This window comes from Primulina eburnea, chromosome 11 (genome assembly GCF_022965805.1).
Source record: "Primulina eburnea isolate SZY01 chromosome 11, ASM2296580v1, whole genome shotgun sequence".
Taxonomy (NCBI): Eukaryota; Viridiplantae; Streptophyta; class Magnoliopsida; order Lamiales; family Gesneriaceae; genus Primulina; species Primulina eburnea.
Genome location: NC_133111.1, coordinates 17,447,352 through 17,460,340, shown reverse-complemented (window position 1 = coordinate 17,460,340; position 12,989 = coordinate 17,447,352).

The window sequence follows — 12,989 nt, the reverse complement described above, 5'->3', positions numbered from 1 at the left end:
TCAGGGAGATATATCGAAGACTGCATTCAGGACCCGGTATGGGCATTATGAGTTTCTGGTTATGCCTTTTGGGGTGACGAATGCACCAGCAGTTTTTATGGATCTGATGAATCGGGTATTTCGAGATTTCTTGGATAAGTTTGTTGTGGTGTTTATAGATGATATCTTAATCTATTCGCATGATCAGCAAGAACACGCACAACACTTGAGGATTATTTTACAGACACTTCGCGAGAATCAGCTTTATGCGAAGCTAAGTAAATGTGAGTTTTGGATTGACAGGGTTGTATTCCTTGGTCATGTCATTTCTAGCGAGGGAGTTTCAGTTGACCCGAGCAAGGTGGAAGCGGTATTGAACTGGTCGCGTCCGACGACAGTAGCCGAGATCCGCAGTTTTCTGGGGTTGGCTGGGTATTATCGCCGTTTCATTGCCAACTTCTCTCAGATTGCTAAGCCACTCACTCAGCTCACTCGGAAAGATGTTTCATTTGAGTGGACATCAGAGTGCGAAGAGAGTTTCTGGGAACTTCGCAGACGTTTGACGTCTGCGCCTGTTTTGGCTTTACCGTCTGGATCTGGTGGTTTCAGTGTTTACACCGATGCCTCTTTACAGGGACTAGGGTGTGTTCTGATGCAGAATGAGCATGTGATTGCTTATGCGTCGAGACAGTTAAAGCCTCATGAGGAAAACTATCCTGTTCATGATCTGGAATTAGCAGCGATCGTTTTTGCTTTGAAAATCTGGCGCCATTATCTGTATGGTGAGCGATTTGAGATCTTCACTGATCATAAGAGTTTGAAGTATCTGTTCACTCAGGCTGAGTTGAACATGCGTCAGCGTCGTTGGATGGATCTACTCAAGGATTACGATTGTGAGATCAAGTATCATCCAGGATCTGCGAATCTCACGGCTGATGCTCTTAGTCGCAAGGTGAGGTTATCTGCTCTTCAGACTTGTGCTGTATCTGGGATTATTCAGGATTTCTGTTCGATGGGATTCAATTGTAAGCATCGGAAGGGAACAGAGAGTATCCGTATAGCTACTATTTTGTCCGAGCCAGTTTTGTATTCTCGGATTAGAGATGCTCAGATGTCTGATTCTAAGGTTCAGAAATTAGCTCGGTTGGCTGATGGAGATAATACTTCTGGATTCCACTATCAGTCCGAGGGTCTTTTGTGCTTATCTGGTCGTGTTGTTGTACCGGAAGATGACACTTTGAGGGAGGAGATTTTGTCCCAGGCTCATCGTAGCAAGTTGAGTGTTCATCCAGGGAGCAACAAGATGTATAAAGATTTGAGGACTCGATTTTGGTGGAAGGGTATGAAACGTAATGTTTATCAGTATGTCTCCAAGTGCCTAGTCTGTCAGCAGGTGAAGGCTGAGTATCGACGACCCGGAGGTTTGTTACAGAATCTTCCTATTCCGGAGTGGAAGTGGGAGCATATCACGATGGACTTCGTGACTCACTTGCCTATGTCTGTGGGGAATAGAGATGCTATCTGGGTGGTAGTGGATCGACTTACTAAGTCTGCCCATTTTCTTCCGTATAACAGAGATTTCACTTTCGATCGGATGGCACGGTTGTACATTCAGGAGATTGTACGGTTTCATGGTGTGCCCGTGAGTATCGTTAGTGACAGAGATCCTCGATTTACGTCTAGATTTTGGGGCAGCTTTCAGCAAGCTTTGGGCACTACCTTGAGTTTGAGTACTGCATATCACCCAGAGACTGACGGTCAGTCAGAGAGGACTATTCGTACTCTTGAGGATATGTTGAGATCTTGTGTGATGGATTTCGGGCCAGCTTGGCAGGATCATCTGCCACTGATAGAGTTTGCATACAACAACAGTTTTCATAGGAGTATTGGTATGTCTCCGTTTGAAGCATTGTATGGTCGACGTTGTCGTACTCCCCTGTTCTGGGAAGAAGTCGGAGAACGACAGGTCGAGGGTCCAGAATTGATTCAGCAGGCCATGGACAAAGTTCTTGTGATCAAACAGCGGATCAAGACTGCTCAGGATCGACAAGCGAGTTATGCGAACACCAAGCGCAGACCTCTTCATTTTGATGCAGGCGAGAAAGTGTTTCTCAAGGTATCACCTTTTCGGAGGATTCTGAGATTTGGACTCAAGGGTAAGCTATCTCCGAGATTCATTGGTCCTTTTGAGATCTTAGAATGTGTGGGAGATTTGGCCTACAGATTAGCTTTGCCACCGTATCTGTCTAGTGTTCACAATGTGTTTCATGTGTCCTTGCTGAGACGATACGTAGCGGATGAGTCTCATGTTTTGCATCCAACAGAAGTTCAGCTGAATCCGGATTTGTCTTTTGTGGAAAGACCGGTTTCGATCTTAGACCGGAAGGATAAGGTACTGCGGAATAAGACTATTCCTCTTGTCTTAGTGCAGTGGCAGCGCCGAGGTACTGAAGAAGCTACTTGGGAACTAGAGAGTCGCATGCGGTCAGAGCATCCAGAGATGTTCTAGTTGTAGTATTTTCAGTTATGATTGTAATTTCAGTTGTGCTTTCAGTTGTAATTCATTCTTAAGTTGAATGTATTGTTGTTCATAATTGTCATTCTTCAGACTCGATTTCGCGGACGAAATCCTTTTTAGAGGGGGAGAATGTAGTATCCCGATGCCTAATTTGAGTTAATTATTGGATTAATTGTATTTCGGTGGGATCGGAAGGACCGAACCGGGTTCGGATCGTCCGAAGTTGGTTCGGATCGTCCGAAGTGGGTTCGGATCGTCCGTTCTGTTCGGAGTCAGACGAGTCATGTCATGTCAGAGTTCGGATCGTCCGATCAGGGTTCGGATCGTCCGAAGACAGGTGGCTGGACACGTGGAAGACATGCAATGTTCGGATCGTCCGAAGTGGATCGGATCGTCCGAAGTGTACCGGATCGGAGCGTCCGAAGTGGATCGGATCGTCCGATCGTTGTCTATAAATAGAAGCGCGAGGCTTCACTTTTCACTCGCCAATTCCGAGAGTTCCAGAGCGTTTTAGTCGTTTCTGATGGGTTTCTAGTCTTTTCCCGAGGTTCGGGCACTAGCGGGGAGCTACTGGTTTTGTAGCGGAGCTGTGCTCTAGTTGGGGGCTAGCGGCATCAGTGGGCTGACTACGGACGCAGGTATAGTTCTGGGTTCCCTTTGAGATTTGGGAGTATCTATTAGTCTAGTTAAGGCTTTTAGATGTGGTTTAGTGATATGGTATCACTTGGATTGTAGGCTTGATTCTAGGGCTGATTGCTAGGATCTACTGGTTTGAGGTACGAAAGTACTATCCGAGATAGCAGGATTGAGTATGCTTTACTATGTGTTGCATGTTTATATGTTGCATTATTATCTGTCATAATGATGCATGGTTTATTATGCGGCATTTGCATAATCATGTTGAGCCTGATTATCTTTGAGATAGCCTGTTGAGAGGGTGCTCAGCCCTCGTTTGTTGTGGATGGTTGGACCCCGTTGGCCGACGGTGGTCAGGTCACCGGTATATCCACAGGTTTATTTTGGTATGGGAGCCACCTCCTGGTGCGACGGCGCAGAGTGCTACATACCTTGACGTCATTTGTCTGAGCAGTATTTCGTTATACCAGATCCTGGTATCCAGTACATTTTGCATACATGCATGTCATAGTCTTGTATACTCATGCTTTCGCTACTGAGCGTTTTATGCTCACGTCCTCGGTTTATCTCTATTTTGGACACCCTATTCGATGGGGCAGGTCTCAGGTTAGACGGTCCAGGAGGGAGTGGACAGGGAGCTGGCAGAGGTTGACCTGTAGTTGTTGGTATTTGTTCTTGGAATTTAGTTCGATCTGGTTGTTTAAGTATTTTGTACTTACAGATTCGATTGGGTTGTATTACTGTTTTTCCGCTGTTTACCTGATTCAGTTTTAAATGTTAATTTTGCATGCTTAAGTTCTGATTAGTAGGTGATTCTGGAACGGGTCACTACAGTTCAAGTCCATAAGGATTTTACTAGCCATAGCTGCATGGTATGACTATGAGATATGACAGATGGATGTTAAGACAGCTTTTCTTAATGGGGATATTAAGGAAGAGATTTACATGTCTCAACCCGAAGGGTTTACATCTATCGGAAGTGAGCATATGGTATGCAAACTTCAGAGATCTATTTATGGTCTAAAACAGGCATCTAGGAGTTGGAACCTTAGATTCGATAGTACAATCAAAGAGTTTGGTTTTACTAAGAATCCTGAGGAACCCTGTGTGTATAAAAAGGTCAGTGGGAGTGCTGTGACATTCCTGGTGCTTTATGTTGATGACATTCTACTCATTGGGAATGATGTAGGAATGCTGCAATCAACTAAAATATGGTTAGCAAGTAAGTTCTCGATGCAGGACTTGGGTGAAGCATCTTTTGTATTAGGAATACAGATCTATCGAGATAGATCAAGAAGATTGCTTGGTCTCACCCAGTCCACGTACATTGATACCATCGTGAAGCGGTTCTCGATGGATGAGTCCAAGAGAGGACATCTACCAATGTGTCATGGCGTGTCCCTATCCAAGTCTATGTCTCCCAAGACTGATGCGGAGATAGCGGCAATGACACACATTCCGTATGCTTCGGCAATTGGTAGCATCATGTATGGAATGATATCCACACGTCCTGACTTGGCTTTTGCACTAAGTGTAGTGAGTAGATATCAATCGAACCCTGGTCTTCCACATTGGAAAGCTGTGAAAGACATCCTCAAGTACTTGAGGAGGACCAATAAATTGTTCTTGGTCTATGGGGGTGGAGAACTAAAATTGGAAGGCTATACCGACTCTAGCTTCCAAAGCGATATTGATGACTCAAATTCAACCTCTGGATTCATATTCATGCTCAATGGTGCTGCTATCTCTTGGAAGAGTTCCAAGAAAGACAGTACAGCGGATTCCACCACTGAGGCAGAATACATTGCTGCATCAGCTGCAGCAAAGGAGGCAGTTTGGATAAGGAATTTCGTCCAAGAGTTGGGCGTCATTCCTAATGGAGTTGCTCCTGTCCCGGTGTTTTGTGACAACACGGGAGCCATTGCTCAAGCAAAGGAGCCGAGGTCTCATCAGAAGTCCAAACACGTATTGAGAAAGTACCACATCCTCAGAGAGATCGTGGAAAGAGGAGATGTCATGATTGACAAAGTCGACTCCGCAGATAATGTTGCTGATCCACTAACTAAGCCTTTACCTAGACCATTATACGAGAAGCATCGCGAATCAATGGGTTTGAAGCATATGGGTAGTTGGCTCTAGTGCAAGTGGGAGATTGTTAGAGTAGGTGCCCGTCGAGCCAAGTGCTGGCCGAGTGTTCACAATGAAACTCTATGTATAAACGATCTTTATTTTAATTATATTTGAAATTATTGTTTTGGCATATCTTTATCTGTATACCCATGCTAGTTGCATAGATAAAGTCCTTGAATATACAAATAGTAGAAAGAATATGAGATGTTCATATGATGAGTATCATGAAACTCATATTTGGAATACTGTATATTCTAAACAGTTCCTAGTCGATTCAGCCTCCACTAAGAAGGATATAGGCCGCTCGAGTTAGAGACTAGTATCTGCGATGTGAGTACCATGTTTCATTGGTAGGGGACATTGTGATGTCCAAGCATGCAGATAGGTGCTCCTGGTAGAGTGCACTGAACAACCCTCCATTAAGGACTTTCCAAGTGGTTCTCACTTATCGAGTGGAAACGTCCTAGTTTATGGTTGTACACCATTAGTCCTTATGACCCGGGACAACATTGAGACTCTATGTGCTAGCACTGCACTTTGACTTGTTTACCGACTCTCAAGGGGTCATCAGGTGGCAAGGTTGGGTGTTTTGTCGAAACATATAGGAGTCGATGCATTGTAGTCGGGGATTCACCGCTTACCTTCGGGTATGGTTATCCTATGTGTTTTCATGTATATGTAGTGTGAAATCTCTGATCAGAGTATGGTGGTAATTATGAAAGGAGTTTCATAGATTACACCATCGATGCAACTACGGCATGACAAATAGTATCGATTCATTGACAACTCTAGATAAACCAATGGTTGTCGAATCGGTCGGGATATATGAGTTGAAGGGACCGTACTGTACGCTAACCATAATTGAATGGTTCTTGCAGGCACTATCATTTGATACCTAGGGAATCATGTAAGCGATGCTGCTAGGTGTTTAACATGATTGGTTGGGTACTATCAGACTTGAGTTCTGACGTTCTTGTTATCAAGGAGTTGATAAGTAAGAATGGAACAATTGGGGTATGCTCATATAAGGACATGTTTAGTCCGAATCGCATGGAGATGTGAACCCACGGCTAGTTGTATCAATGAACCATTGAGGGCCACACAAGTGCTGGCTTTCTAGATCCCGTTGAGAAGTAAAATTAGTTCAATGTGTTGAACGGCTTATAAAGGAGTTTATAAGCGTAAGGAAAATTAGAAGTATGACTTCTATAAAGGAAAAATTAGTTTAATGTGTTGAACGGCTTATAAAGGAGTTTATAAGCGTAAGGAAAATTAGAAGTATGACTTCTATAAAGGAAAAACTAGTTCAATGTGTTGAACGTCTTATAAATGAGTTTATAAGTGTAAGGAAAAATTGAAGTATGACTTCTATGAGAGAAATATAAATTTTAATTTATGGAAGTGTTCCTAAATTAAAATTTGGCCAAGTGAATAATGTATTTGAAAATTGTAATTTTCATAAACATTATTATGGACTAAATTAAATTAATTCAAATGTTGAATTAATTAAACACTAGTGGACCTAGTAGAGTCCAAATAATTAAATTAATTCAAGTGTTGAATTAATTAAATTATATTGAGTCATGTAGAGCTCAATTTAAATTAATTATTTAACTAGTGGGACTTGGGTAAATTCAAGTAATGTTTAATTAGTCTCAAATATGTTTGAGATAATTAAATTTAGTCCATGGTTTTTAATTTGTTAAAAAATCATATAATATATGCATGCATGGGAGGTGAAGGGTTGGAGACAACTTTTGCAACTATCAAGGCTTGGCATGCTACTTTTGTCTCTACTTTTTGCAAGACCAAGACAAGTCTCCCTTCCCCCCATAGGAGCATGGTGTGGCCGAAACTAGCAAGAATAATTCTCTCAAGTTTTTTCTCAATTTTTCTCTTCAAGTGTTGAGGAAGAAAAATACTTCTCTTTAAAAAATCCTATTATTTTTCTAGTGCAAAATAAGATGGGTTCTAGTTTGCAAGTGGTGGGCCTAATTTGAAGGAAAGAAAGGAGTCCAAGGAAGCTTGTAGATTTTCATTCCATTCAAGAGCCAAGTTGTTTACAACTTGGTTGGAGCCATCATCAACCTTAAGAGGTTGATAGGTAACTATTTCTAAACACACTATTAATGTCATTTTGGTGTTTTATTGTACTTCCTACACAAACTCATGGTGGCCGAAATTTATATGCTAAAATCGAAAAATTTTGTGCTTCCGTTGCGTTTCCGGCCACCGTAACCGATCCCCTTTCAAATAGAAGGCGTTGAAGCCGTTTCTGGACGTAAAACCAGAGGAAAATTACAAAAAAAAGAAAGTAAAAACATGGCAGGATCCTCTGCACAAACATTGAAAAATATTTGTGTATTTTGTGGGTCGAGTCCTGGAAATGAAGTGTTTGTAGAAGCAGCGAATAATCTTGGAAAGATATTGGCTGAGAGAAAAATTCACTTGGTATATGGGGGAGGTAATATTGGGTTAATGGAATCTGTTTCAACATCTGCTCATCTTGGAGGTAGTCAGGTTTTGGGTATTATTTTACAGCTTTAGCTAAAGGAAATATTACATGTGTTACGGTTGGGGAGGAATTAAAAGTTTCTTCTATGTATGAAAGAATCACTCAAATGATTGAAAATTCTGATGCTTTTATCGCACTACCAGGTGGTTTTGTTACATTAGAAGAAATTTTTCACACTATTTCTTGAGCACAACTTAATATCCATAATAAACCTGTGGGCTTGTTGAGTATCAATATTTATTATGACAGTTTGTTGATATTTCTTGATAAAGTTGTGGAACAGAATTTCATTTCAGAAAATTCACGACAGATGATCATCTGTGCTTCGACTGCCGATCAATTAATTGATGATTTGGAAACTTTTGTTCATTAGCCTGATCCGATGATAACAAAGATCAATGGGTCGCAATCAAGCAGTAAGAAAAGAAGTTGGATCATTGATTCAAAAGTCGTGGATTGGTTTGCGTTTGTTTCATTTTGTTATCTTCAATAAAATTCTAGGTGATATCTCTTTCATTATGTACTCTTTATTAATAGTTATTTTGACATTAGGGACAATGTCATATTCTGATTGGGGGGAGAACAAACTTATTAAAAAAAATTAAAAAATTTAAAAATATATATATTATTTTAAAATAAAATCATGTTTATTGTTTGTATCTTAGTAATTTTTGCAAAAATGTCATACATTACATGTTTGAAAGATTTAAATTAAAACATGCATTAATCTATTTAAGAATGTTTACATTTTTATTTGAAAAAAAAAAATCAATTTTAATATTCTGATCAATATAAAAATATGATTTATGAAATCTTTTTGAATGATTAACCGTTGTGATGAAATCAGGTATTAAAGTATATGGCCCAAGATATACCTTATAAGAGTGCCTAAAATTTTAAACTCACACATATTTTGTGAGTGAGTGGAGAGGACTGATAAAACAGCTTTCGAGCCTTTATTGATCATGAGAGAGATTATCTATTGTTTATATCTTGACTTCTTATTTTGAAAAAAAAATGATATTTCCTGAAAAAAAATAAAGAGAAAAATACAAAAAAAAATATGTTGAAGATCTATGTAATTTTTAAGTTATATGCTACGACCCATATATCTCTCATAAAAAACAAGAAGAAGAAAGAGAGAAATTTATTGTACAAATTAAATAAATATGTGGTCAAGAAGCATAAACTTAGTCTGTTTCCATGATGTTATGAAAAAAAATATATATAAGGAAAAAATATATAATAAGAACAACTAGATTTTGAATCAATGGATTTTCTATCTTTTGATTAGTTTGGCTCGTTTGTCTGTCTGCATTCTGTAAACCATTTTTCTGAGCATTTATCTGTATTCCAACTCCATGAGAGAAATCGTTGCCATAAATTGAAATATTTATTAACCTGTGAGGATATGGAGTTGAGACTCTTACTAGGAATTTCTGAAGGCCGTGTACATTTAACTACCTGAAATAAGTTTTGAATTGATCATCTCAAATTATTTCATAAATTATAATTATGACGATCTTGATATAACTTTGACAGTTTTCAAATTTAATATAAACACTTAGATAGTTTTGATTACATTTCTATTTAAATTAATCAATTTGTTTTGTATTTCTATTAACGCTTAAATTGCTAGGGACTAGCAATAAGCTTGTTGGGAGGTGTGCTAAACATAAAAATTGTATATTAATTAAATGTTTTATAATATAAATATATAGTTTTTGTTTTATTAAATGTTTAAATATTATATGTTTTATAATAAATTGTATAAAATATAAGTTGTTGTGTTTTTACAAGTTTTTACTATTTTTTACAGGTTCGATAAAACAAGAATAAACTTGGCGTTGCAAATGGGATTAAGATGATTCTTGGACTTGTAGAAAGTTGATGTTAATATCTACAATATTGGTGGCAAGCATGAGATAAAAATCCTCTCACAATTAGGATCAAATTAATCAACAAATAAAGTTACCGAAAGAGTGGCAGTTTTACCATGCTCTAGTATTTTGACCATATCTCTCAAATTACTTGGTCATATGGTTTGAAACAAATACCACAAGTAGACAACTCAATTATCCACATGTTTCTTTTTATGTGACGTAGCAAATTCGCAGAAGAAAATTTTCAAAAGTGATGTGTAATATAATATAATATCTTAGAACACCAATGAAGACTTATGTGTAAAAAAATAATATTTTATTTGTGGTTGTCTCCCCAAATTTTGCAATAAATAGGGGTGCATTGTAATGTAATGAGATATCCCTCATTCTATGAACAAACTTTTGAGTTCATAATATTTCTCTCTATATCTTTCCTTTATTTATTCATTTAAATATAATTAGCATGTTAATTTCATATTCAAAGTTTTACACTTTGAATAATGAATAGCTAACTTCCTAAAGTTGAGATGAAAAGGTGAAACTCTTGGCATGATAATAAAGTTACTAAAAAGTAAGAATCTACGTTTTATATTATTTAATCATTATTTATTGTTTATGTTATATTTATTTCTTTAAGCATTTTTATACCCTACTTATAAGTGGGAGTTTTGATTTATTGTTGCTATATGTTACACTAAATTCTTGGAACCATTTAAATGTTAGTTTGGTATTACCAACCATTTAAAGTGGATGCCTTGATTTATTATATATGAATATATAATAATATTAAATTTTTGGAACCATTTAAATGTTTGTTTGGTTTTACTAACCATTTAAAATGGGAACCTTGATTTACTATATATAAATATATTAAATATTAATTCCTCGGTACCATTTAAATGTTAGTTTGGTTTTACCAACCATTTAAAGTGGGAACCTTGATTTAGTGTTTACAAATATATATATAGCACAATAAATACTTGACAACATTTATAAGTTTTGGTATATATTATATACTTATAAGATAATACTATATAACATAATATCAAAATGATTATTTAATATATTGGAACCAATTTATTAAGTGGATTTCAATAATGTTCGTTAATGTTAACTTTATTAAAATACCAAGAGTGGATCCTTTAATCTCAACTACTTAAATTAAAATTTGAACAATTAAAGATTCAAACAACTAAAAGAAAAAATAAATAAAAAGACATTGTAGTGGACTTATAATTACCTTAGCTTCCCTGTGGATACGACATTTGGACTCACCGAATTATACTACTTGTGGACAACCTGCTCTTGGGAGTGCAACAATCAAAGTCGCAACAATGTCCACAAGTAGTATAATTCGGTAAGTCCGAATATCGTATCCACAGAGAAGCTAATGTAATTACAAGTTCACTACCATATCTTTTTGTTTTTTTTTTCTTTTTTGTTTTAATTGTTTGAATCTTTAATTGGTAATTTTTAATTGTTCAAATTTTAATTTAAGTAGTTGAGATTAGATGATCTACTCTTGATATTTTATTAAAGTTAACACTAATGAACATTATTGAAATCCACTAAATAAAATGGTTCCAATATATTAAATAATCATATTTATATTATGTTATATATTATTATCTTATAAGTATAAAATATATATCAAAACTTATAAATGTTGTCAAGTATTTATTGTGTTATATATATTTGTAAGCACTAAATCAAGGTTCCCACTTTAAATGGTTGGTAAAACAAAACTAACATTTAAATGAAACCAAGGAAATAATATTATGATATATTGATATATAATAAATCAATTCATCCACTTTAAATGGTTGGTAAAACCAAACAAACATTTAAATGGTACAAAGAAATTAATATTAAGATATATTCTTATATAAAAAATCAAGGCATCTACTTTAAATGGTTGGTAATACCAAACTAACATTGAAATGGTTCCAAGAATTTATTGTAACATATAGCAACAATAAATCAAAACTCCACTTATAAGTAAGGTATAAAAATGCTTAAAGAGATAAATATACTATAAACATTAAATAATGATTAAATAATATAAAACATAGATTATTACCTTTAATAACCTTATTATCATGCCAAGAGTTTCACCTTTTTCATCTCAACTTTGGGAAGTTAGCTACTCATTATTCAAAGTGTAAAACTTTGAATGTGAAATTAACATGCTAATTATATTTAAATGAAAAAATAAAGGAAAAACAAAGAGAGAAATTGTAGAACCCGTTAAATCAGACTACATATAAGCCATGCATAATTACTATTATTTAAATTAAAATGATTTTTATGCATGAGGAATTAAATTTTTTTCTTAAATTTGTTGAGTTATTTTATGCAGTAGTTTAGTTTCATTTCCTTCGGATAAATAAGCGAGGCCGTACTGGAGTTGGAGTATTAAGATAAAATTTGATAATAAGAAAATATTACTAGAATTTTAATTAAGATAAAGAATAATTTATTTTAAGGTAAAAGAAGGTTTAATGATTTATTTATTAATTGGAGTTAAGTTAGGAAATAAGTTCTTTTATGTTAAATAATTAATTAAAAGTCTAAATTAAAATGTGTGACCAATTAAGATAAGTTAATCTAGGCTTATTTTATTTAAGAAATTGTAACTTAACATGTTAGTAATTTATTTTATAGGGTTAGCCATGCGTGTAGAATAATTCCTTCATTTTAAATCCCCACTAATTAACAATTAAGCAATATCCTCCCATATTTTGATAGCAAATTTTCGGCCCTCTAATATCCCTCAAATCAAATCAAATCATATCATTATCATTCCTTATCTCACAAATTCAAAAGATAGCAAGATTTATTTTCTCCATTTTATCTTGCAAACTTCCCATTCTTTTCCCTAGCCATTCTCCTCTCCATTCCACCGAAATTTCTGAGAGAATTCAGTAGAAAATCGTGAGCCTTCAACTAGCAAACAAGATAGAAAACAAGAGAGAAAGGTAGAAAAGAAAACTCCGTCTCCGCCGCGCCGTGTCGTCATATCATTTCTGTTTTCTTCAAAACGAAATGCAGGCATGTATATGTTATTCCTTTGCTCTTCAATCAAGTCTTATAATTATTTTTAAACATCACATGTACATGATTTAAAGGAAAAACCGAAATTCTTCAGCAACACTTCAAAAAATTCTGCACAGATTTTCGGCTCCCTTCATGCTTCACGGTTGGTATGGTTTCTTTTGATTTCAGGGGTTGGCTCGGTTCGAGGCATTCAAGGCTGCTTATGGTCATGTTATAGGGTGTGTTAGGGAGGGATTAGTCCATTGGTTTGACCCCTTTCGCCCCAGAAAAA